At 45.9% G+C, this 25,852-nt stretch overlaps 1 long non-coding RNA gene across 1 annotated transcript; it reads right to left on the bottom strand.

The window, feature by feature from the left end:
* Positions 1-25,276, bottom strand: LOC134478120 (uncharacterized). Its single transcript, XR_010050543.1, has 3 exons — positions 24,979-25,276; positions 12,218-12,333; positions 1-2,917 (listed from the first exon to the last, which is right to left on the bottom strand). It is a non-coding gene; the product is annotated as an uncharacterized LOC134478120 (long non-coding RNA).
* Positions 25,277-25,852: the final 576 nt, after the last annotated feature.

Below are 25,852 nucleotides of genomic sequence, written 5' to 3' on the forward strand. Positions count from 1 at the left end.
TCTCTTTTTCTTCAACGTAGCTGTTTATTTCATCACACGTAATACAATCGATGCTCATGAACTGTTATGGAGAAGTTCTGGGCATGTATAAGCCTTTACATATACACCTATCTCTCTACATGAAAGGGAAAAGCAAAACAACAAAATACTAGAAAACAAGAAACAAAAAAGACAACTAAACAATAGCAAAATACCTAAAACAATGACGATATAGTCCTTCAAAACAAGGTGGTAGGAACAGAACTATCTTACATAGTGATCTTCAACAGAGTTCCTCAGATCACCAGACATAAACAACCAAAATTGATCCAGTCCTATGAATGTTAACTGTTTTGTCCCAAGAACTAATAGAACTTGCAGCACAATCATCTTAGTTATCTTAAGTGGGTGTATACAAATTTATGTATATTGTGTTTTTCTTTCCTTTTTTTTCTCGTTTTCCCTGAGATGATACAGTTTTCCTTTTTGAGCCGGTTCTTAACCTTTCACAGGATTTGTTGAGGATTTTGTGCCTTACTGTTTCTCACACTAGGGAGACAATATAGTATTTATATATGTGATTTTGATTTATTTCACTTATGAGTATGGTCTCCAGTTGCATCCATTTACCGATACAAATCTGAACGTGATCATTCTTTACAGCTGCGTAGGATTCTACTGTAAAAAGGTATCTCATCTTTTTATCTATTGCTCAGTTGATGGGCATTTTGGTTGTTTCCAAGATCTGGCTATTACAAATTGTGCTGCTATGAACATGGGTGCAAATATATCACTGTGATATCATGTTTTCAGTTCTTCTTCAATATGCCCAGAAGTGGAATAGCTGGTTCAAATGGGACTTCCAATCCCAGCTTTTGGAGAAACTTCCAATCTGGCCTCCAGAGAGGTGCACCAGTCTACACTCCCACCAACAGTGTAGGAGAGTTCCTTTTCCTCACAGCCTCTCCAGGATTTGTTGCTGGTAATTTTCTTGATCCTTGCCATTCTTTCTGAGTGAGATGGGCTCTCAGTGTGGTTTTAATTTGCATTTCTCTAATGACCAATGATGCTGAACATTTCTTCATGTCTATTTGCCATGTGTATTTCTTCATCTGAGAAGTGTGTATTCATCTCAGATGCCCATTTTTGGATTGGGCCTTTGTATTTTGGGGGTCTGATTTTTAAATTCCTTATGCTATAGACAGAAGTCCTTTGTCTGAGGGACAGTTGACTAAGATTTTTTTAAACATTCATGAGTTCTTTTTTACTTTGAGATTTCTTTTGACATGCAAAAACCTTTTAATAAGATGAGATCTCAGTTATGGATTCTGGAAGTACTTCCCATGCTGTTTGATTTTTGTTCATGAATTCTCTTCACTACCTTCAAGATTTATACCTCATCTGTCTTCTAGCAGATTTAGTGTTTCTCTTTTAATATTTAGATCTTTGATCCATTTTGACTGTAGTTTAGTACATGGTGATAGGCAAGGGTCTAGTTTTACTTTAAAGCATACGGAGAGCCAGTTTTTCTAGCATCAGTTATTAACAAGGATGTCTTTGTTCCAGTGAACGTGTTTGGTCCCCTTGTCAAAGGTAAGGTGTGTCTGAGTGTGTTTGTAGTTGTAGATGTCTCTTCTAATCTATTCCGTTGATCTTCAGGTCTATTTTTATTGAAGTACCATGCTGACTTTATGATAGCAGCTTTGTAATGTAACTTCAAGTCAGGGACTATGACCCCTTCTGCCTTGCCTTTGTTACGAAGGATAGGTCATGAGAAATTGTTTACTAACCAAAAGGAGCTGGACCTGCCTGCCCCTGGTTTGAGAGGCATAGCCCCAACAGGGATGTGGTCTGGAGCTCAGGGACATCAGGAGCAAGGACCTAAACTGTGCCTAGGACAGGGCAGATTCTGGGCACGACAGGGTCGAATCAGAGGTGGCAGAGACCAAATTCTAGGAAGAAGGACCAGAAAAGATGACTGGGGGAGGAGATGCTCTGACCCGCCAGAAGCTCATTGTCCACGTGCAGCCTGAAGGATGTCCCTAACAAGCTCATTCTGATGGTTTTGGGAAACCTACGCAAGATTTTCTCCAGACTATGTGGAGGTACCGTGACACACACACGCCCCACACTACCCGACATGATTCTCCCATGCCTGATGCCAGTGACAGTAACCCCCATGCCCACAAAGGAAATCATTCATGTGCATCAGCATCCGATGGCCACACAGGCCATAGGAGATCTCCTCTTGGTCAGAGCTGCAGTTCTCAGTGATCTCAAACCTCTGAGGCTGGAACAGGTTAGACCAAAAGAAAAACACTGTGGTGACAGAGCTGAGCCCACCCGACCCAGGCCTGTGGTCGGCTGGGGTGGCAGGGAGGGGACTGCAACAGTCAGGCGCTCTCTCTCAGGTCACATCCCCAGGCAAAGCCCTGGACCCACCATCCATGTGGCAGAGCATAGCAGATGTGGACACAGGTAAGCACATGGATTCAGATGGGGAGGGGCTGGCTTCGGGGGAGCAGGGTCTGGGATGCCTGGCCTCGGAGGCTGCCAGGGGCTCTGCTCCCTTAGTCTCTGCAGAAAACAGGCAGAAAACTCCTGCTCCACTGTGGTGTGCCAGGCCCCTGCCATCTCCCACATCCACTGCAAGTGCTGAACAAACAGAGGTTAGTGCCTCTAGAGAGCACAGAAGGAAGTTATTGTTTCCATCATAAGAGGACTATACTTTCATGGGATGCACTCTGAAACTGAGTAGAGTGTGAATTATGAAAGAACGCGCCCTCCTATCCGCACTTCCCACGGCTCAGCCTCCTGAGTGTCTGCAGTGTCTTCTCCTGGCCTTGTTTCCAGGCTTCTTTCTTCTGATTCCAGGTCATGGTGCTGGCTGGTACAGGTATGGCAGGATGACATGGTCCCTGGGACAGTCTCCATGCTCCTGAAAAGTGTTTGCCAATCCTGTTAACTGCCTGTGGTTGAGGAGAGGAGGTTATTCCCTTGGTGCCTCTCAGTTGGTAAGGCAGATCTGGGGCTCTATCTAGACACCCCTGTAGGAGCCAATTTGAGCAGCTCCGCTTGAATGCTGAACAATTGCTTCAGCATTAGTTCAACCGAGTTGTTGCCATGCCCTGCTATGTACAGACTTGGCTATAGTATGTCCATCACCCTTAAACTGGCTCTAAGCAAGGCAAATCAGGGCAGCCAAGATACTGACATGTAATCCTTTAGGCAAGTGACATTTTCCTCACACTGTGTTCCCTGTTAAACAGTTGAACACAGTGGGATGGCAGAACCAGTCAGCTCCAGCAATGTCCACTGGGTATGAGCCTCTAAATAAAAGTCCATGACCTCTCAGGGTAAAAAAGTTTACATATCAGAGACCGAAGCAACGGCCTCCTCAAAGTGTTCAAATGCTACCCTGACTGGGTTATGCAGACTGGTCCTTCTGCATATCATTCTCCTCGCATATTGCAAAGATGCTTTTCTCCCCACCTGGCTAGCCAGCTCAAAGTACTCGTGTAAAACAAAATTACTCATGTAGTTCCTGCCATCCTCACTGTCAGTCATCCTTGGACCACTGATTTCTTCATGAGATAAAACACTGTGGGAGAGACCTTCCATCAAGGCCTTTGTCCGTGTATCATCACTTGGATCAGACTTGGGATTCCTTGGCTGCCCATAACTTAGACTAGGACTTAGTGTCTTTACTCTCACCAAGAGTTGCATTGGAGGTGGTAGATGGGTGTTAACTTGCTGAGATTCCAATTAGGTTTCAGTGGAACTAAAATATATCTTTCTGGATTGTGAGGAGGACTGCAAAAGGAATTACAATGTTTGGATTCTAATATGTAAAATTTGGATTACAGCATACAGAATTTGGATTATAATATATAATATTTGGATTGCAATATAGCTCCTCTTTTTCTTCATCCTCATGAGCCCTGTCCAATGCCTGCACCCTACTAAGTGCAGTAATCCAGGAAGCAAGGAAGACTGGCAGCTCCATGGCTCTGCCACGCCCAGCCATGTCCCCTTCTGTGTGGAGGCATGAGAGAACCCAGGTGGAACAGATGGGCAGCTTACAGGACACACAGGTACAGGCTAGAGGAAGGGGCTGCTTCCTTGCACAATCTGCAGGTTTTCCACATGCAGGCCAGGAGGGAGCACCGGCTGTATGAAGCGGTGCAAGCACCCATGCTTCTGTTGGTCCAACAATGCTAACAGTGAGCCCCAAGGCCCCCAGACAAGCTGAGCTCCAGATACGTGGCACTGACAGATGGTAAGGAGCAAACAGCAGTGTGCATGGGAGGGAAAGAGGACATTTTAAACAAAGTGACCATGGAGGCCCTGGCAGGAAGATGATATTGGGAGACACCAGGGTGGGAGAGGTTCTGTCACCAGAGACAAGGAGCCAGGTGGTATAACTCAGGTAGGAGTAGCCCAGAAGGTTAGGGCCATGGGACTGAGTGTGGTGACAGTAGAAGAATCCAGGAGAGAGAGGGGTGCAAAGGCAGCATGCCAAGAGAGCTTGCAGGGGAAGCAGGAGTGGGGGCACCGAGGTACAAGGCATGGGAGGGACCGGCTGTGCCCCAGGATTCACACACGCTCTGACCGCAGGTGGGGAGGGTCAGGGGAGCAGGGGAGGAGGGTCACCCCAGAGACCAAGGCTGAGTTTCAGCTGGGGATATTGGGGAGGGGCTCCTTTGTTGAAGAGTGGTAGAGGATTCAGAGATGGCCCTAAGGAGTTAGGTCTGAGAAGACAGAAGGATGACAATGGGGTTGACAATACTGGGGGAGTGTAGCCTGGCCAGTGGCAGCTGGGGCTGAGTGTGGTATGTTTGTGCATGGTGCTGTTCAGCCAACCACTGGGGGCTTGTGGCACGGGCCAGAAGAAAGCATCTCAGCCAGGGCATGAGGGCTGGGATAGGTGATGGTGGGGGCAAAACTGCACTGACAGATGAGAAGGGCCCGGGGACACCCGTGCTACGCAGAGGGATAAGAGGACACCAAAAATTACAAAGGTCGGGCGACCTTGGGGGAACAATCCAGGCCCCAGATGGGTGCTTTCAGGGTCTGAAGCTCTGCAGGGCTTGGGAGCAGCTCTCCATCTAATTTTCCTCTCACCTCGCAGGCTCTGTTAGCTGAGGTCTGTGCTCCACCCTCTCTGCTTCACCTGCAAGCTCCTCCAACCCTCAGGACAGACAGCCTCAGAGGTTCCAGGGTGTTCAGAGCCGCAGGGGCAAGGTGAGGCTTGATGGAGGGGGATGGCTGTCCTGGCTGGTCTGGTGAGATGGGCTGGAGCTGTCCCCAGATGCAGGAGTTCTTTGTAATTCTCTCTCCTGCACTCCTCCACACCCATCTCCAAGTGGGCTGCCTCAGGCTCTGTGTTTTTATTAAACCCCTTCAAAGGCTTGGAAAACAAGACAACAGTGCTCCTCAATCATCAGTGTTTCTATAAATTGTAGCCTCTTCATGTCTGTGGTTCAAAACATGTGGATGCAACTCTAACCAGGCTGTAAATATTTGGGGAAAAAGTGTGCCTGAACTGACCATGACCAAATTTGTTTTCCTTTTTATCCCCCTAAAATGTGGAATAACAACTACTTCCCTAGCACTTGCATTGGTTCAGGCATTATAATAATCTAGTGAGGATTGAAAGTGTATAGGGGCAGCACACAGTGCATCATTTTGTGTAAGGGAAGAGAGCATCTGCAGTCAGATAGTTTTGGCAGGATGGATGTGTGTGTACTGGACACAGTCCTCCATGGACATTATGGAGAAGTACACAGAAACTTTGAAGCAGGGGAGGAGAGGCAGTTCACGAGTAGAGCACTTGCCTACAGCCCTCAAGGCCCTAAATTTGATCCCCAGCCCTGACAAAGTCAAGTGGAAAAAACCTCGAACCAACAGGGCATGGTGGCATACACCTGTGGCACTTAGGGAGGCTGAATAATTAGCTTCCTTACATCTGTGTGTTATGGTTGATACACTGTGTCAGTTTAAGAAGTTTCGAAGAAGGTTACCTAAAAGATTCTGCAGGGAGCCAGCATATTTGTAAATATTCTGAGCCTGTGTAAGAGCAGAGCATGGAGAGGGTGTGAGCCCTACACCCAACCTACAGTGGGGGTGGTCTGTGTGCAGTATAGGGGAGGAAAAGAGTCTTGTATCCTGGCTTTTTACTCTGGCTGCTTTAACTGACTGCTGCCTGGAAGCATACCCCTGGTGCCCTGCTCCCCTCCTTGCCCTGGAGTTAGCTGATTATGGACTGAAACCTCCACAAACAGATAAATAAACCTTTCTTTCCTTCATTTCAGGGTGTTGGGTGTTTTGTCCCAGCAACAAGAAAAAAGTAACCAAGACACTGAGACACAGTACTGATCCCCACAGTTTAAGGAAGGAAATAGTTCATGGGAAGTCAGGTTCTGAGGACTCAGTCCACGACTGGCTGGCTCACAAACAAAACCATCATGGCAAAGGGATGCAACAGAGCAAAGGTGCTCATTTCAAGGTGACTGGGACGCAGAGCTGCGGAAAATCACAACAGAAGACAGGGCCGGGGCCACAGACCCCTAGACCAACCCACCAGGATCTACCCAGATATACCCAGAACTGTGTTCCTCCTTCTGGTAACTGCTTCCAGGAGATCACCAAAGCAACCAAGTTCCCATTCTACCCTCAGTGTCACAGTAGCTGAGGTAGAGGATTGAAAGTTCATGCCCAGACTTGCAATTTAGTGACTTCCTGAGACCTTGTTTCAGAATCAAAAATTAATATGGGCTGCAGATGTGGCCCCTTGTGAAGTCCTTGGGGTAACCGGTAAGAAAATAAAGAGCAAAGAAGCAAGATTAAAGAGAGAGGAGAAGATTGCTCAGATACTGAAACAATCTAGACCATTGAAAAATATTTATTATGAATATGCTGAAAGATGTAATAATAAAAGAAAGATCTTGAGAATCAAAGAAGAAAGGGCAAAGTGTAAAGAAGAACCAAACAGAAGTCCTAGATCTGAGAATCATGTCTTAAGAAATATGTATCATTTTAGAGAAAGGATATGGCCAAAGCTGTATGTGGTGGCACATGCATGTCATCCCAGCACTCTGGAGGTTCAGGCAGAAGGATTGCTGTGAGTTCAAGGCCAGCCTTGAGTACATAGTGAGTGCAAGGCCAGTTTGAATTACAGAGCAAAACCCTGTCTCAAAAAACAAACAGAAAAGAAAGAATAAGCCAGAAGAAAAGATTAGTGAACCCATGAATAAAAATGACCAAAATGGAGATTCCACCTAACTGCCTAGAAGAGTCACATCAGAGCTGGTCAGAGAGGAGTCACTGAGCTGCAGATACTCTTACATCACAAATCAGAAAAGGCGATCCCTGTAGATCACACCTAACATGTGAATCACTCAAAGCAGGGAGCAGAGCCATGCAGCGGATCCACACGATTTCTGCCTTCCTTCTGGAGAGCAGCCAGTGTGAGAGCACATGTCAAACAGACCCAGTGCAGGACACACAGCGTGATGGCTGGGCTCCTGGGACAGACTCTTGGTGTACCAGCCCTTCCCTCTATCACTCCTCCTCCAAACGCAGGGATGCTGCATTCCTGCAGCATTCTTGCCAGCTCACTGAGGGCAAGGGAAGCCAGCCCCATGCCAAGAGAGCAGATAGCCAGCCTGTGCACCCCACCCAGGGACTCTGCAGATCCCCTCTGGAGAGGGACTGGCCCACCAATCTTGAGGCACCATGCCTGTGAGTAAAATAATCCGCCAGCCCTGCAGACGTGCATTCAGCACACACACTGGTTATGGGTTTTCCAAGGACTCCCATCCTACCTCTACCCCACCAGAGCACCAGCACCCCTGCCGATGCCATGGACCCCCACCGGACTTTGCATCTAAGGTGGGAAGAGGCCCTATACTGAACCTGGGGACACTGTCGGATTCCATGTGCAAGCTGGAGCAGACATTGCTGGCCACTGGGCTTGTCTGGGTTTTGAGTGCAAGGAAAAAGTGGGGAAATTTGGTGTAGCTTCCTGCAATCAGAATGCACCTAAGACAGGAAAGATGAAGGTGAACACTCAGGCTTTTTGCCATGACGATCCCAGGTAGCCTGGGTCCCCATGAGATTCCTGGACCTCTCCAAGACCTGCCCCCCTGCTTATCCTAAGCCAGTTCCACCACCTCTTGCCTGGATGACCCCAGAAGCCTCCTCTTAGGTCCCTGTGCATCCTGTCTTGCCCCTTGTATTCAAAGTCACTTAGCAGCCTGCATTCTCATCTCCTGTCCCACATCATCTCTCAGAGCTGCCCTTATTCCCAGGACTCTGTGTTCCAGTATCTCCCGTGAACCATGTCTTTCTCCCTTCACCCCACCAGCCACACAGACATGCACCACACATCACACTGGCCTCCCTCCTGTCTGTGCTGTTGCCATCCTCCTTCTTCTGGGTCTCCCCTCTCCGTCTCTGCCTGGAAAGCAAAATCTCTCAAAGAATGTGGATCCAGCAATTAGTTCCTCCAGGGGCCTTCCTTGGCCAACCCCTTGTCCTGCCTGGCTCAGGAGCCCCGATGTATGGAAACAACCCCTGGTTGGCATGTATCACATCACTGACTACCTCCCGACCCCGCCACCACAATACACGACAAGCAGCTTACTTAGTGCATCTGCAGATGTGCAGCTACCCAGTTGCCGTGTGCCCAGCACGCAGAAGGTACATGAAATGCCTTGCACAGGGGCCAAGGGGACTGCAGTTCACTTGCATAGATTCTCCTATGCAACCTCAGAATGATCCACCCTGAACTCTCCCAGCCCTGACTGCACCAGGAGAAAGGGTCATCCTGGGATTGGTATGGCTGTGTGGCCAGCACTTCACAGCACTTGGTAATCTCCCTTTCAGGTGATCAGGAAGGAGCCCAGGATTCACACATGCTATGCAAATGCCCTGGTGCACAGATGCTGTGTCCTGCTGCATCCCTGGTCCCTCCTAGGTTTGACCTAGCAGGAGCAGCTGTACACATTTACAGGGTGTCGACAAGCTGTTGAAGTTTGAAATGGATCACATGTGTAGGGCTGGGGCATGACCATCCCAAGAACAAGGAACCCCTGTGGCAAGCCACAGGTTTTGGTTGAGTGGGAGACAGAACCAGCATTGTGTCCAGTCTGTGTGAAGGGAAGACCATATAAGGGCATATGTGTGATTTAGTGATTGAGGAATAGTGGAGGCGTAAAGTATAGTGAGGGAAGGGGCAGGGGTAAGCTAAAGGTGAGAATGTTAAGAATGGGTATCTTGTTCGGTTTGGGATCATTTTTATATTCAAGTTAACACCCAGGTCTGTTCCCATACAGAGTCTGATCCTCCAGGTGGGTCTGTCAGCCAAGAGGATTGCCTGAGCATTAAACTAATAGGGTTATAGGAACCTAGTGTGTTACAGAACAAAGTGTCAAGAAAAATTGATCCAAGGGTCCTGTTATTTCCAAACATTTCTAGGACGTGGGCCCTTTCAGTCCCATGTGGAGCACTAAAAAAGTTTGGGGTCAGAGCAGGAGGTTTTTAGTCAGTGAGAACTCCAGCCATGGTGAGATATGTTCCTTTATCTCCTAGCACAGTTCACAATAAGAGGGAGGCCACTTTGCATAAATCAAGAGTTTATATTTCTCATACTCTTGTGAATTGGAAAATTATCCCTAGTGGTTTGGAAAGAAAAGAGGAGGGTCCAGGAGAAAGTCTGTGAAATTTGTATAAAAATTAGGAAGGAAGGGAATATGAAGGCTAATACCTTTGCCATCATGATAATTTTAGACAATTGAGAGTGGTTATGCAAGAATCTAGCAAGCAACAGAAAGGTGATGGTCATCTTGGTGTCGCTAGGGGAGACTGTCCAAAGTGCCTCAGCAAATATAAAGACCAGTGGTAGAAAAACAGCAAGGAGGGTACTGAGTCCCAGAACACTGTGGTTTAGATTCACTTGAGCTGAAGATGGGTGAGGAACAGAAGGTGCGATGACCAGTCTGGGGATAGAGCTTTGGGGTTAGCACTGTCAGGGCAACACTTAACATGGCTGATGTGAATCCAAGATGAGAGATTGGCAGTCTTGAGCACTGTTGGAAGACTGGCAACCTTACCCACTCTTGGTGTCATGAGGTTGACCAGGTAAGGTCCTATACACTTTGGTTGAAGTCTTGTGGTTTTAGAGGATTTGAGGTATATTAAGTCTCCAGGAGTTATAGAACGTGCTGGTTTTGGTTTATCTTTTGGTAGAGGGAGACATAGATTGGCATATTGTCATAAAAGATGTCTAAAAATGGAGAGGATTGGGCTACAATCAGCAAAACAGGGAAGGTTCCGTGGGACAGGTAAGTTGTGAAGCAGGAAGAGGATACCCATACATGAGCTCAAAAGGACTCAGGAAAGTGGACATTGAAGAAAGTGGCCACTCTGAAGACAATTAGGGCTAAGGGAAATGGTTCAGGCCAAGGTAGATGTAGTTCTAGGATGAGTTTTGCGAGGTGTGTCTTTAGAAGACTGTTTGCTTTTTCTGCTTTTCCTGAGGATTGTGGGTGGTATGGTACGTGTAGATTCCGAGTGATGTGTAGTTTCAAGGATAACTGTCGAGTAATCTGAATGAGGAAAGGTGATCTGTTGTCTGATTGGGTAGTTTGAGGTAAGCCAAATGGCAGATACTCTCTTGTATATCAATTCTAGAAACTATTTCTGCAGTCTGTCAGACATTGGGAAGGCTTCTATTCACCCCAAGAAAGTGCAGACAAAGGTAAGAAGGTATTTGGAGGTCTTATGATGAGGCATGTGTGTAAAATCTATCTTCCAGTCTTTGTCTGGAGTGTGTCCACAAAGTTGGTGAATTGGGAAAGAGGGAGCAGGTAAATATCCCCGAGGAGGTGTCTTGGCAAAGAGACGGCAATTGTGCATCGCTTGGCACATGAGGGTTTTTAAAGAGGGGTGGGTAGTGATCAGAGATGGAAGTTTATATAGAGTGTGGGTACCTACTCGAAAGCAGTTGTATGGGCAGGTGATGATGTTTAAGGCCTGCTGGTCTGAAAGGAGAAGTTTCGGTCCTGGGAAAATCCATCCCTGAGTGTTTAGGATATAGGTAGATTTATGGATTAATTGTAGCTGTGCAGGTGAATATTGAGGTGGTGGCAGGATATTTGGGATAAGGGAGAGAAGATGAGAAGGATGTATGGTTATGGTGCATTCAACTTGGCCTGTGTGCCAGCAAAGATATTACCCTGAGAAACAGGATCTGACGATGTTTGGTGTCCCCTGCAGGGAATGACTGCTACCTGTTTTGAGAGTTGTGCTGCCTCTAGTAGTTTGAGGATAAAGGGTGCACTTGTGATAGGGATTCCTTGTGTACTGATCAGGCTTGTTTTCTGCCAGATGGCAGCTTGGGAATGAAGAATGCTAACTGTGTGTTTTGGTTTAAGAAAGCCATGGGTTGGGGCTGGGGATTTAGCTCAGCAGCATAAGCACCTGCCTTGCAAGCAGGAGGTCATGAGTTCAATCCCTGGTACCAGAAAAAAAGGAAAAAGAAATAAAGAAAAAAAAAGCAAGCTTGAAAGCCATGGGTTAATAGGTGTGAGATCATAGGTTTGAGTCCCTGTGGATTTTTGGGGGCTGTTGGATATTGGTGAATGCACAGAAAGTTTGAAGGGTCTCTGAGATGAATTAGCACAGGAGTGGCATCAATAGCATGTAGCGGCATGGGCTGGTGGTATCAAACTATAGGATTGATAAAGGAGGGGGAAGACGGCTTATGGTACCAACAGCACAGGTTGGTTCAGTCAAAAAAGTGAGAGCTGTGAGAAGGGAGGAAGTGAAACAGAAGCTGAACTTTCGGAGGATATCTCTGCATAATAGGGGTTCTAGTCAGTTTGGAATTATAAGTAAATTATGGGTGGAGAAAGGTTTGGAATCAGGAGGGGATGGGTCCTGTCTGGAGGGGTTGTGCAGGTTTTCCCTCAACACCTACAGCGGACATCATGGATTGGGTACAGGAACCAAATGAACTCAGAAAGAATACTGTAACCAGCCCCTGTGTGAATAAGAAAGGAGAGTGCCTTACCTAAGATATTCAGTGAAAGTTGGGGTTGTGAGAGATACCTTGATGGACCCATCAATCCCCATCAGTCCTCTTCAGTGGTGAGACTGAGTAGAACAGCTAAGGAAGAGTCCAGTGGTGGCGGCAGTGAGATCTCCTGTGAGGGTGGGGAGTTTGATGACTTACCTGCTCTCTTACAGACAGGGTAGTTGTAGTTCCAGTGACCCTCCTGGTTGCAGAGGAGACAAAGTCTTGGTGGTGGCCATGGTTTGGGACAGGCTCATGCCCAGCATCCTTCTTTCCTGTGCATGAAGCATGGTGTAGAGTTTGCTCGGGTAGCACCATTTTGTTTGGATTTATGTTTCCCAGAAGCCTTGAGTGCTGCACCCAAAAGTAGGCATACAATATTAGTCTTCTCAAGATTGTCTTGTTGTGGTTGGTCCTATCTATTATTGAAGACATGAAAGGTCAGATTGAGAAGATCTCTTTGCGGGCATTAGGGGGCCACAATTTGTTTTTTTGGAGTTTGGATGTCACGTGTAGGTTGGTAATAATTTGGGGGTTGAGGATTATTCCCTCTGCAGACTGGCAGTTAAAATTAGTGCATTTGTTTAGAGTAACTGTAAGATAAGAAAGAAATTCCACAGGGTTTCCCTCAGTGTGTTGAGTGTGATTTTGAATTATACAGTTATATAAGCTAGTTACTTTCTGAGAAATTTGGGTTAGGCCTACAATAATGCAGATGGTCATTCATATGTTGTGAGCCATGTTCTCCTTGCTAATCCCAATTGGGGTCTGCATTTGGTAGTGCACTGTCCCCAGCAGGATGGTTAAGATTAGTTTGGTGTCTATAGTCAGCCTCATTTGGGGCCCCTTTCCATAGCTGAGGTGTTTTTTAAGGAGAAAGTGTAGCTGTAAGAACAATGTAGAGAACTTTATAATGTAAATCATAGGAATTAATCCCAAATTGGAGCTCTTTTATGTAGTTGTGGGGATGTGTGGAGAAGGAGCCTCGTCTATGGGAGATCTGGCACAGCTTGGACAGAGTAAAAGGGACATGAACAAGTACTAGCCCTTTAGGGGTGTGAGGGGTGGCAGTCGGCCAGAAGACAATGGTGGTTGGAGAGAAGATGGTGGGAGGTGTGGGAGTGAGATTTGGTGTGGTTTTCTGGAGGAAAAATGGCAATGGAGGAGTAGGGGAGGAGAAAGTGGTGGAGTGAATGGACTGAAGAGATAGAGTATGTGTGTCTAGGGGAGAAAATGGTGATGAAGGACAGGAGGAGGAGGAGGAGGAGGAGGATGAAGTGGTGAGGCTCACAGAGTGAGAAGGAGACGGGGAGGTGAGGCTGATGGAGAGGTTCAGAGGGAGGAACCTGTGGGTGCAGTGAAAGGCAGGAGGGAAAGCAGAAATGGCATCATCAATGGGATTGTTAGGGTTATCAGGAGGGTTTAGTGGTGTAGGGTGAGTCAGAAGTGCTGGGGCCAACTCTCATGTCTGAATGAGAAGAATGCACCTAAAAGCAACACAGGCTGGCAGGTAAGGTGTCTCCAAGCACTTGCTGTTGTGAAAGCAAATGCTGTCTGAGTTGCAGAGAATGCTAAAATTGAAAGTGCACTGTTCTGGCCAGAAGCTGTTATTGTTCAGTTTATATTGGATCCAAGCTCAAGGGCAATAAGAGATTAGCCATTTTGGCTTAGAGTTCTCTCTGAGACCAAGAGTGTTTAAGTTCTTTAAGAGACACCTGAGTAGAGTGTGTTTTTGTGGGTGGGAAAGAGTATTTCCCATAATGATCAAATTAGAGGTAATCTGAAGGCCAAAGCCACTCACAACTCCAAAGGAGGATTATCACCCTACTTGGGGGTGTGACAGAGAGAAATAGGTTCCCCATCCACCCCTTTGGTTGTCATCCAGAGGATGGAGGGGTGTCCTGATTGGGGCACACAATTTTTGAGAGAGAGGGAGAGTAAAAGAAGAGACTCACCTGTGGGGAGCAGATTGGATCAGTGTTGGATGGAGGCAGACAATGGCAAAGGCAGAGATGAGAGGAATAGGATTGGCTCATTGGCTGGGGAGATCAAACTGGGGGAGGCCCCTGGAGCTGCAGGCCTCAAATGATCTGAGTCATCACAACCCAATGTTAGCTCTTTTGCACAGCTGAGAGACATAAATAGAGATTAAAAAAAAAAACCCTCTATTGTTGGTGCAAAAGGACTGCTGGAGATTTCAAGGACCCGCAAAAAAGTCAGGGGGAGTTTGGAATAGGGGTGGAAACTACATGAGTGGACATGTCATGATGTTGGGAGAGGACTTGAGGACCTTTGGTCCAGGCGGTGGAGACTATCTGAGTGGACAGTGCCGTGAGTGGTTTGGAGGACCTTCAGCACATGCACAGAAGGGACACAGAAAATCTATTGTCTTGGGACCAAAAGATGAATGTGGGAGTTAGTTAGTGTACGAGAGACTTGCTGTTGTTTTAGGTGTCAGTGCCGTGTTGGGCAGCCGGCACACTGAGCCTGGCAGAGTCTCATATGGGCAGAACCTATCACTGTCTTTACATAAGATGTTATTCCTGGCTGAGTAGGTAACAGGATTTTGGTATAATTTTTGTAACTTCTTATGAGCTTACAATTATTTTAAAATACAATGTTTAAAGATATTCATTACATCTTCATTTATTTATTTCTGCAGTGCTTGGGATTCAAACAGGGACTGGTACATGCTAAGCAAGTGTTCTACCAATTAGCTATACATCCCCAGCCATGTCTTTCTGCTTTTTAAAATTCTAAAACATTTAAAATCTTGTGTGTGCCCCCATAGCGCAGATAGTGTGCTATTGACAGAACTAGCAACACAGAAATCATACAACAGAATAGAGGACCCAGAAGAGCACACACACACACACACACAGAGACACAGACACACACACACACACACACAGACTGATTTTCAACAAAAGTGCAAAGGCAACCCAGTGGAAGAATGCTACTGGCTTCCACATGGGGGACTGGAGTAACTGGACACTGCAGCCTAAAAATGAACCACAGTCTAAAGGACGCACCATATATAAAAGTGAAATAACAATACCAGCGCAGAAAGGTCTGTGCTCATCGTTACATCACCTGCAATACCATTTGCAGTAACTGTTTAAAAAGAGAAAAGAGCAACGTAGGTGTGTATTGTTCAGAAAAGATGTGAGTACATTATGGACTATTCATATGTGGTGCAAGGTGCTAACATTCAATATCTTGTTTAGAAATCAGAAGGTGTCTATTCAATAGACATAAAAGATGGTTGCTTAAAATGCAAGTATGCATAATACAAGCACATTTAAAAATAAGGGATATAGTAAGGTGCATATACATATTATTGAGGCATAGAATTATATTCTTCAGTAATACTCTACATAGATTTATCAACATATATTCTATACAATCATTTCATAAGAGATCAGAAATAAGGTAGATATTTAACTATAGATAACACATCTCTGTTGATGTAATATACACCTACACAGACAAAAATCTATAAAACCTATAAACCTATACTTACAACTATGTAGATTTGTGTCTACAAATACAGGTAACCTATATATCTAATATATTATAGCTAATATGTAAGCTTAGCATATTATATCTTATAGATACATAGAAAAGCTATGACTATATATATTAGATCTATATAGGATTCTGTATTGACAGCTACATATAAAACCCTATAAAATGAAGGTCACAGAAAGTGCTGTAGGTGAGGACATGAACTGTAAAGAACATTCCACATCAAGTGTGACTGACCATGCATGCATGAGACCATGACAATATTTTTTAGATTTAATATATCTGGATTGTTTGTACTGTGAACTGCTATGATAAGATAGCATTACTTCTGTAACTTAGAAAACAACTATCTTGGTGAGAAGAAAAATAATTCTTTTAGTCTGAGCTTGAGAGCCAATGTGTTTTCCTGCTGAGCCCCCTGGCAGCTTTCCACCCCTCAGGTATGCTCCCGGAGCAGCTGCCCACAGGCACGGGAGGCACCCCACCCAAGCTCGGCTTCTGCAGCACTGGCTGGAAGACCAAAAGTCACTAGGGCCACCAATCCACCCAGGTGGAGGACACAGGGGTCTTCTCTAAAATCCTGCTCTTGGCCTAAACTACTCCCTCCAGAGGGAGTTCTGCCTTCCACAAGCCATAGGATGCATTTTTCCAGCAAAGGTTTCTGGGGTCAAGTACATTTGAGAGAATGACTTACATCAGTGATGAACACATGTGGCAGCAGGCTGTTTGTGCCACTGAAAGCTCAAAAAGGTTCTCTCTCCCTGTCCCACACACTTCCTCCATACCCTTGATTTCTTGAGTGTGACCAGGATTTCAGTACAGCCAATGTTCTGGGAGGTCCCACTGAATAAAGAAAACTACTCTTGAAGATCATACCAACTACCCCAGCCTTTGGAGGACAGAATTGGTGTTTGAACCCAGCACCTTTGTACTGAGCTGCATCTCTAGGCCTCTTTTAAATTTTCTCACTGTGAGATTGGGCCTCATTTAGTCACTATGATGCTAAGGCTCAGCTCAAATATGCTATCTCCTTGCCTCAGTCTCCCAGAGAGCTGGAATTTCAGGGGTACAAACAAATAGAAAAGATACTAGTTTAATGAAACAGAACATACTGCTCTGATATCCCTGAAGCAAAAAAAGGTACCTCTGAGAGGGGATGGATTGGAGAGATGAGAAAGAATGTAGAGTCAAGCCTAGCCCATGTCATCCAAGTGCCAAGGAGTGGAGCAAAGAAACTCGGGAAGTGAAGGGGAAGGAGAAAATACAGAGGATCTGTGCAGTGGGCATGTTAACAGAAAATATCTCGTTCTCTTTACAGCAAAACCGACTGAAGTGCAGAGATGTGCCCAATGTGATCAGATGGCAGGGCCCAGCCCAAGTGTTCTGAGGCTGGAGCCTCAGACTTTCCTGATCTCAACTGCCAGCCCCACTCAGGAGAGGATCTGGCTTTGGGATGTGTTAGTCTTGGTCCTGTCTGGACCATCTTCAGATTCCAAGGTGGTCAGCAAGCCCACAATGTGAGACCCAGGTAACTTCCCTGGGACTGTCCCATTCACCATTCAGGGCACACAAGTCAGCTCGCTGAAGGACCTCAAGGGGACACTGGCCTGTGTGCAAAAGGAGGTGGGAGAGTGGGAGAGTGGGGGAAGCACAGCGGAGCATCTGCTGGAACCAGGAGCAGGAAGGGAGAATTCTTAAGGGAAGCAGTGCTGAAGCTGACAGGAAAGTGTCTCAGTAGGACTCCACTTGGAACTAAAAGGCTAAGCAGGTCTGCACCCCTTGCCACTTGTTAGCTAGGGAGAGCGAGTGAGGTGACTGCTGGGAGTTTAGGAATCTGTGAAATAGGAGTTCTAACATCAACTCGTGAGGATTCAAAGTGGGGGTCAACAGCTCTTGGGTCATCCCAGCACTCGGGAGGCTGAAGCAGGAGGATCACTGCAAGTTTGAGACCAGCCTGGGCTACAAAGTAAGCTCAAGGCCAGCCTGAACTGCACAGCAAGACCCTGTCTCAAACTAAAAAACAAAACACAAAACAAAAACCCCTGAAAATAGAAATTCCATAAGATTCAACTATTCTTCTTCTAGGTATCCTCCCCACAAAAACATATAACACAGTGATATGTGCAGGCCTGAGGATTTAGCTCTTGGTTCAAGTACTTGCCTGCTAAGCAAAAGGCTGTCAATTAGATCCCCACTGCCAGAATAAATAAATGATGAATTACTTAATGATATGTGCATACCCCTGTGTACAGCGGCACATTTCACTGAAGCTAATGTAGCTTCAGTGTGAGTGGCTCATGTTTCTTCTGCTCAAAATGTCCCTAAGAACAGCCTGGCTTCTTTGCTCAACTCTCTGGCCATGACACTGGTGCTTATGGAATGTGTCCCAGGATGGGCCCGTCACCTTTTGGCCAACATCAGCGCAGCTCAACAAACCAAGCTCGGTTTCAGTGACATCTTGGTCTCCCGAGTCTGACTCAACACCATGGTGGGCATGCATTGCAGTGAGTCGGCAACAGAGGGGCTGGCAGCCCCTTTAAGCCCCAGCTGGTGCAGGCACGTGCTCCCCTCACCTGTCCTTGTTGGGGTGACTTCACATTCTTGTGGTCCTGAGGGCAGGAATAAAGGCTGAGTCAGGGGTGAGCAGTCTGTTGCAGACTTTGTGAGCTATCGGGCCCATTGGAAGTGGTACACAAAGCTGTGGCCCCTGCCTGGCCACCTTCCAGGCCTGGGAGCCCAGGGCACTGCCCCTTCCCTGTCCCTTGTGGTGCCCTGCCACTCTCTCCGTGGCTTCCGGCCCCAGGGGCTTTCCATGGGCTTGTCTTATGGTGTTGCATTACTTCAGTGCTTATTTCTTGGTGAAATGGCTCTTCCTTTTTTCCCAGTTTGTCGTTGGGTTTTCTGGCCTCAAGCAATCTCCACTCCAAAATGCCCTTTCCCTTGAGTGCTTCCTCCACTATCTGCTACAGTAATTCAGGTATTTCAGTTTGTCTCAGCGTGGGATGCTTTCCCTGAACTTGTAAGAACCACTGTATGGGTGTGGTGACGGACACCTACGATCCCAGCACTCAGCAGGCTGAGGTAGGAGGATCACTGCACATACAAGACCAGTGTGGGCTACATAGTGAGTTCAAGGCCAGCCTGCACCGCATAGTGAGACCTTGCATTAAAACGGCAACAATTAAAACAACAGCAAAGCCCAAAATGTTTTTGTAATTATCATTGTAAATAAGAGAGGAAAAGAAAGTGCTCTAAAGGATATAACTGTAAGTATATTTAAGCATATAAGGTAGATAACCATTTTAGTGAGTATTTGTTGGATCACTGAACAGAATGTTTTGCAGTCTCACTGTTTGAATGTCCACTTTACATGCTTTAATTTTGTAACTTGAACAACTATTTCTAAGATGACCATATGTAATCTATAACTAGTGGTTTCCTACTGTTTATTTTTTTTTGAAATTCTGTATTACTTGTATCCTTTTTCTGTTTTTTTTTTCCTTTTTCTCCTTAAATAAAATTAAAAAAAAAAAAAAACAGCAAAGCCCAGAATCCAAAAACAGTGTAGCAGTGATTTAACAGCCACTCTTTGGGGGCTCTGCAGAGAGTTGAATCTTGTTCTCCAGGCAGAGACACACACATTACCCCTGGACTCAACCTATGGTATAGCATCTTTGAATAAAGCAACCCCCAAAACCAACCACAATGTAAACAAACCCTGCAGTAAGTTATTTTTCTTTTTACTTTCAGGTATTTTTTTGTTTGTTTGTTGTTTGAGACAATGTCTTGCTATGTAATGCAGGCTGTCCTTGAACTTGGTTATCTAGCAACGGCTGGCCTTGAACTCATGGAGATCCTCCTGCCTAGGCCTCCCAAGTCTGGGATTACAGGTGTGCACCACCACAGCTGGCAACAATGAGTGAATTTAAAAATCAATCCAAAGCTATGGGAATGTAGGCAGCTCGGAGCTCCCTGAGCTCAAGGGGACTGAGATGGAAGGGGAGAACATAAAAACCCCTAAGATGTGCTACATGATGGGTTCTGCCTCTGTGAAGCTCTGCCAGGCTCAACAGGGAGCCTGGCCAATATGGCCCCGGATAGTGCCTCCCTTCAAGACTGACTCCCACATTCTTCTTGCAAACGTGAAAATTGAACTCCCTGCTTCTCTTGCACAAGCCAACATCCCCAAGTCAGCTGTCTCAACCTCTCTCTGCCCACCCCTTCAACTCCACCTGTCAAACTAAAGAAAAGCCCAGGGCTTCTCTGTTTGAGCAGAGGGGACCTTGCACTCTCCTGCAGCCCTCCCGTACCTGCAATAAAGGCCTTTTCCTGTTTTTCTTTCTTTGGTCTTGTTTGTGCAGTGAGAGGAAAAAACTATCATTTTTGGTGCCATAACTCAGACTGACAGGGTGGCTCCTGGGCACAAGTCCCCGTTGGAGCTCCCCATCAATGAGCTCTTTCTCTGCTTTTTCTCTTCCCTGGTTTTCCTCTTTCTCCCATCTCTGCAGCTGCCATTGCTAGCCTCCATCCAATACGAAACCACCTCGTTCTCACAGGGAGGCACTTCGTACTTTGGGGTGCTTGTCTTGTAACTCATGGGCTCATGTCAGGATTTCCCCCACATTCTTCAGGACCTGCAGTCCTTTTTCCCTAAGTGACAACTCGCGGGTGCAGGTGTTGGGGTCTACTGAGTATTTCTCTCTCCCACAAGACTGAGAAGGGTGATGAGTCTAAGGGATTGTGGCTCAGTTTTTGGAGCCTCCATCCAGCTCTCCTCTCATTTGGTCACAATGGGAAATACTTCTTCCCACTCCCCAAAACACACATTTCCTGCCAGACAGCTGGCCACAGTATCTATAATGTTCCACCACTGGCCAGAGGGGGGCGACAAACACTAGGCCACTCTGCAAACTGGATCACTTTTGCAATCACAGTGGCAACCCCAAGTAGGGGCCTGTTTTGCTCTCAGGGCGTGTCCCTCCCTCCTTCAGCATATGGGGTGGCCCCAGCTCTTTGGCCTGCTCCACACCATCGACCTCTGCCATATCCCCAAGAAACTTCCTGCTTTTCTCTGTTGCCATCTTCTCCGCCCCTCCCCATCACCTTGTGTCTCCTCCTGCTCTGGCCATTTCCCCACCTGCCCATCACACCCCAACTCACTCCTCCAGCCTCCACTGCCTTCTGACCCCTCCCAGCCTCTGTGTCCCCTCCTGCTTGCCACCACCTGCCAGCTCTGCATGGCTGCTGCTATCTCCACCCCAGCCTGCTTCAAAGTGTCACTCAGGCAACCTCTCCCTCCTGCCTGTGAGGTGACAGGCACTGAGGACTTGGTCCATGTTTACGTCCTTTTTTCTCTCTCTGCCTTTTCCCGTATCTCACAGCACTGAGGTCCTTAGCTACCAACCCGTGTCATTCTGTCAAAGAGCTTCAATTCAGGGTAAACTCCTATGACTTCCTAATAGCTGTCTTTGCTTTGCTACTATCTTTTCTTTCACAGGTATAAAAAGTTGTGCTCCTTTTGGTTGTTATTTCAAGAGATCTCTGTTAAATGGCTTGCAAAAAGGTTCTCCCTAGTTTACATTTACAATTGTACAACTTATAAAAGTTATGAGAAATCAAATTGGCCAAATATATTTGAGTGCACGCTGATTGTGTTTGTCTGTTAAACTGTGTATGTTCTGGACTATGTATTTATCTCAGCAGCATAAGTGCCTGCCTGCCAAGCACAAGGACATGAGGTTATGAGTTCCACCCCAGATACGAAAAAACAAATACCAAAACAAAAAAAATTGTGTATGTTTCTATGTCCTGTACAGATTTTCTATATCTATTTGTCATATTCTTGAACAATTGTTTTTTACTTGAACTCAACAATTTTTTCCTTTCCCATATTTGGATCAATGGTTCAAAATTTAATATGGGTTATATGTCTAAAACCCTGCTTCCACCTGAGTTGCCAGGTCATCAAAATGATGCTATAATTGGTTATGTAAATTGGATAATACTGTCATTTATGTTTGGTGATGCAGCAGTCTCTCATTGTTTAAAAACAGTATGCTAAATGTGGTGTATGGATTTTTCATAAGTCGCTAAGGAATTATTAAGATAATTAAAATCCTGTAGGGTCAGTTGCATTATCGGATAGGACTTCTGTGGAGTTGATGATTCAGAACGTGGCTACTTGGTAACATTTTACCAGTTCTTGTTCATTGATCAGAGGCTCCAATGACATCCATAGGCTTATGGGAGACATCCCAACTAAAATTCAAAAACACATTATTGTATTATGTTCACATCAGTCATTGTCAAAAGAAATCATACAATAATTTTTTTGATTTAAATATGCTCTGATACAACGGTTTCACATGAAAGGATAGTTTGTTATTAACCTTATGGTGTATTAATGTATTCATGCTTCCACATGTACAGGTTTTCCTTCCAAAAATGTAAAACAGAGATTGTTTAACAAAATTGTTTCAGATTCAGACCTCTGCCTGTAACACAAACTTACTACATGCTCATCCCACTAAAGATAAACCAGTCAGGTAAAGCTTATGTACTAGATAGTGATGATCCACTAAAAGGGGTATCTTAGGTCAAATTCAGATTGACACAAAGTGTCATAATTGTCATGCCACAATATTATGTATAGTTTTGATTTTAGATTTTCTGTGAAAAGTATGTAACTGTTAACATTTTCCATGGGTTTAAGTATTAGGACATGGATGATTGATAGAAATATTGGTTGCTATTTTATGTTCAAGCTGCTTGATATTCAGGTAAGGTAATAATGCTAAACATGCTGCCTTGTTACACTATAATATTACCAATCCTTACTTCTGGATGTTCAACAATAGATATTTGGAGACCAAAAATTAAAAAGATGAATGGGCTGGGAGACAACCAATATTTTGTTTGCGGCCCTCTGAGGTCACTGAAGATCCAGGATATAAGAGAACCTCTGCAGTGACATTCCTTATCTCCATGGGTCTTGTGATCAAGGAGATTATGGAACTACAAAACAGTGTGACACAATATATAGTGTGCCTAAGGAGAGTCACCAGGAGAAAATTCCCCCAAGCTTTCACAGAAACCAACTTGGTCAAGCAATGGCTCATTGCTTGACGATCCTGATGGCTGACACTGTCAAGAACTGAAAGGCTCCACACATGGTTCCAAGACAAATCCTGAGGAGACGTACCTGACCTTGAAAGATAGCAAGAGGTTACTTTTAATTAACACAGGTCTCAATTTAACTTGGTCTTAAACATCCAGTATAAAATATAATCAAAGGATATAAAAATGTGTATAAGTTAAATATAAAAAGGGCTCCAAGTATAACCTCTTCAGGCAGTTTCCAATTATCCCAGTATTTAACAACTGTTATGGGCAATTAAAAATATATTACGATAATATCTGCAAAAAAGTCTGACTGCTGTTCTTATAGAAAAGGGAACACTTTCCTCCTAGCTTCTTCCCCTGGAAGGACCACTTATATTACTTGTTATTTTTTGATTATAGCTCCTTGTCTGTTTAAACTTTTCTCAAGATTTCTTCAATCCAGGTTGTGGGCCTTTATAACAAGGTGATTCCTTGTCCTGAGGAAACCCCTGGTACCAGATTCTACACGGGTCCAAACTGTCATCACAATGACTACTTCAATGCCCATCATGTCACCCCAGTCAGCAGGAAGCAGTTTAAGAGTGGCTGCCTCTAACACCCAAAAGATGGGAATAATGGATTCAGCTCCTGTGGAGCACTGCCAGGCTCAGCATGGTGCCTGCCCAACATGGCACTGGACCGTACCTCACTTTAAAACTGACTTCCACGTTCTTCTTGCAAACCCAAAAGTGAATTTCCCACTTGTGCACACATCAACAATCCCTCAAACAACTGTCAAAATGTCACTCTGCCCACCCCATCGAACTCCACCCCCCAAAAACTGAATAAAAGCTCCAGGTTTCTTTGTCTGCCCTGAAGGGATCTTGCGCCCCACTGCAGCCCTCCCATGCCAGCAATAAAGGCCTTTTTCTTCTTTGCTTTCTTTACTCTTGTTTTTCTACCACATCGAGGAAAAGTCTATCATGCATATCCACCAACTATCCCCGATGAATATAATCATTACGTACCATGATCACACACCAATAAAAATATAAACTAAGCAAAACGCAGTCACACAGGAGGCATAAGAAAGTGTTCAGTGCAACACAAATTCCCGATCACATCCGAATGGACGTTTCAGGGATCCTGCCAGGAGAGCGCTGGCACTGACTCTGCTTCATGGAATTCCCAATGCAGGCTCCTTGCAGATCACTTTTCCACAGCATGAGGATGGTAAATGCTTCTGAAGCAAAAGCAGAAATTCTATCTTCACTTCCCACAGGTAGAGTCTGCCCAGAGACTGCTATCAGGTCACTCAATGATTCACCCTCAGTGCTCAGTCTGTCCGTCCTCATCTTCACTGTGTCTGCTTACAAGGCATGGGATGCGCCATCCATACCCACTGCTCCCTGGGTGGCAGGGTGCACACCAGGACCGACTAGGGCCTAGTGCACGCACCCGCCTGTTCCATTCCTCCACCCACACTCGGCCTGTGTGCCCGGTGTGCCACGACCTTCCTTGGCCTCGCCCTTCCTCTGCTTGGCCAGTGACCCCATCCCCAGTGCTGGCTGGAAGCCAGGCCAGAGCACAGTGGGTGATGGAACAGGAGGTATCTGGTCCAGGCTGAGGTTTCTTGATAAAAAATATTTTAATAAAATACTTGGATCTAACATGTAGGGTGCAGTAACTCCGTAGTAAAATGAATCGCATAAACAATTAAGAAGAATTTGGGTAATTCAGAATAAACATTCTACAGCACAACTAGATTTTTCAATTCATTGTGAGGGGAAACCTGAGGATTACTAGGGCCAGCCCCAGGATGCCTGGGCCCTTGTCAAGGCAAAAATGAGGGAGGCAGAACTGCCACCCCATGGTACCACCAAGGTCCACGGGTCCTATGACAGTAAGAGGAGCAGATAAACACACGTGGGCCCAACAGCATGACAGTCACAGTTCACAAAGCCACCCTGACTCAAGGTAGCGACAATCCCCTCTTCAAATCCCATGCAAAGCCCCTGAGCCCTTGAGAGAGGGCCATGCTGGTATTTCTTTGCCATCCCTCAAACAGAAGCCAGCTCCCACGGGGCTCGGTAACCTGTCTTTCACAACACCTCATCCTATGGAAAAGCGCAGTGCAGCCGCCTCAGGGTCACTATTAAGCTACTTCATTCGATTACACTATTTTATCATAGCACGAAAGCAAGCACAGTTAACATGTGAACATAGTGGCACGGCCTTGTGGTGGTAAAACTTCATATACTAAAACAGCCTGTGAGCCAGGTTGTCAGTACCTGATATTGATGAGAAGAACAACTGAAGAACAAGACGATCTGAGTGTGGTGAAGCACTCCTGTAACTCCAGCACTTGGGAGGCGGAGGCATGAGGATCCCTGTGAGTTCTAGGCCAGTTACATAAGGAGACCCCCTGCAACAGGATTAGGGAGGGAGAGAGAGATAGAGAGAGAGAGAGAGACAAAGAGCAAGAATGAGAGCAAGAGAGAGAGAGAGAGCTCTTAAAGCTTGAAATACCACCAGGAGAGGCTGCGCTGTTGGCTTACTTCCTGGAGAGGAGTGTCTTTTGTGGATTGGTTATAAGCCAGACATTAGGTCTCAAGTATTCCCAGGCTGGATTTGATCTTGATAGCTGAAGCACTTCTGCCCTAGCCTCCCAAGTCACTAGGACTGCCGGCACCTCCCTAGTCTTGGGTGTCTATTTCATGGAGCAAAGCTGACTAAGGTAGATCATGTCCTTTGTAGTAAATTCCCATTTCCTTTTCCTGAGTCTGAAATGCAGCATTCGCTAGCTGGGAGAAAACCCAAGGCCTCTGTGATGTGGGGTTGGGGCCATGGCTGCCTTTCCCAAGCAGACGATTACATTCTGCTTGTGGAATGCACTTGACTTGATCTAAGGAGCCCCTGCCTTCTGCTGAGTGGCTGCTCCCTCAAATGGAGTCCTAGAGTGGGCGGCTGAACCCCAAACCCACACAGAAGTAAATGTCCTAAAACAGTGAGCTGTGAGTTCCGTATTCAGCAACAGTTCAGGCAAAGCCTACCCATTTCCTCTCTCAGAGCTGGGTAACAGGTAAGTCAAAGACCACTAAGGTCCCAGATAAACATATACCTGTTTTAGTATATGAAGATACACTTTTTCAGGTGGTCCACAGG

The sequence above is a fragment of the Cavia porcellus genome, unplaced genomic scaffold (assembly GCF_034190915.1).
Source record: "Cavia porcellus strain 051 isolate PalLab524CR breed Dunkin Hartley unplaced genomic scaffold, mCavPor4.1 scaffold_11, whole genome shotgun sequence".
Classification (NCBI taxonomy): domain Eukaryota; kingdom Metazoa; phylum Chordata; class Mammalia; order Rodentia; family Caviidae; genus Cavia; species Cavia porcellus.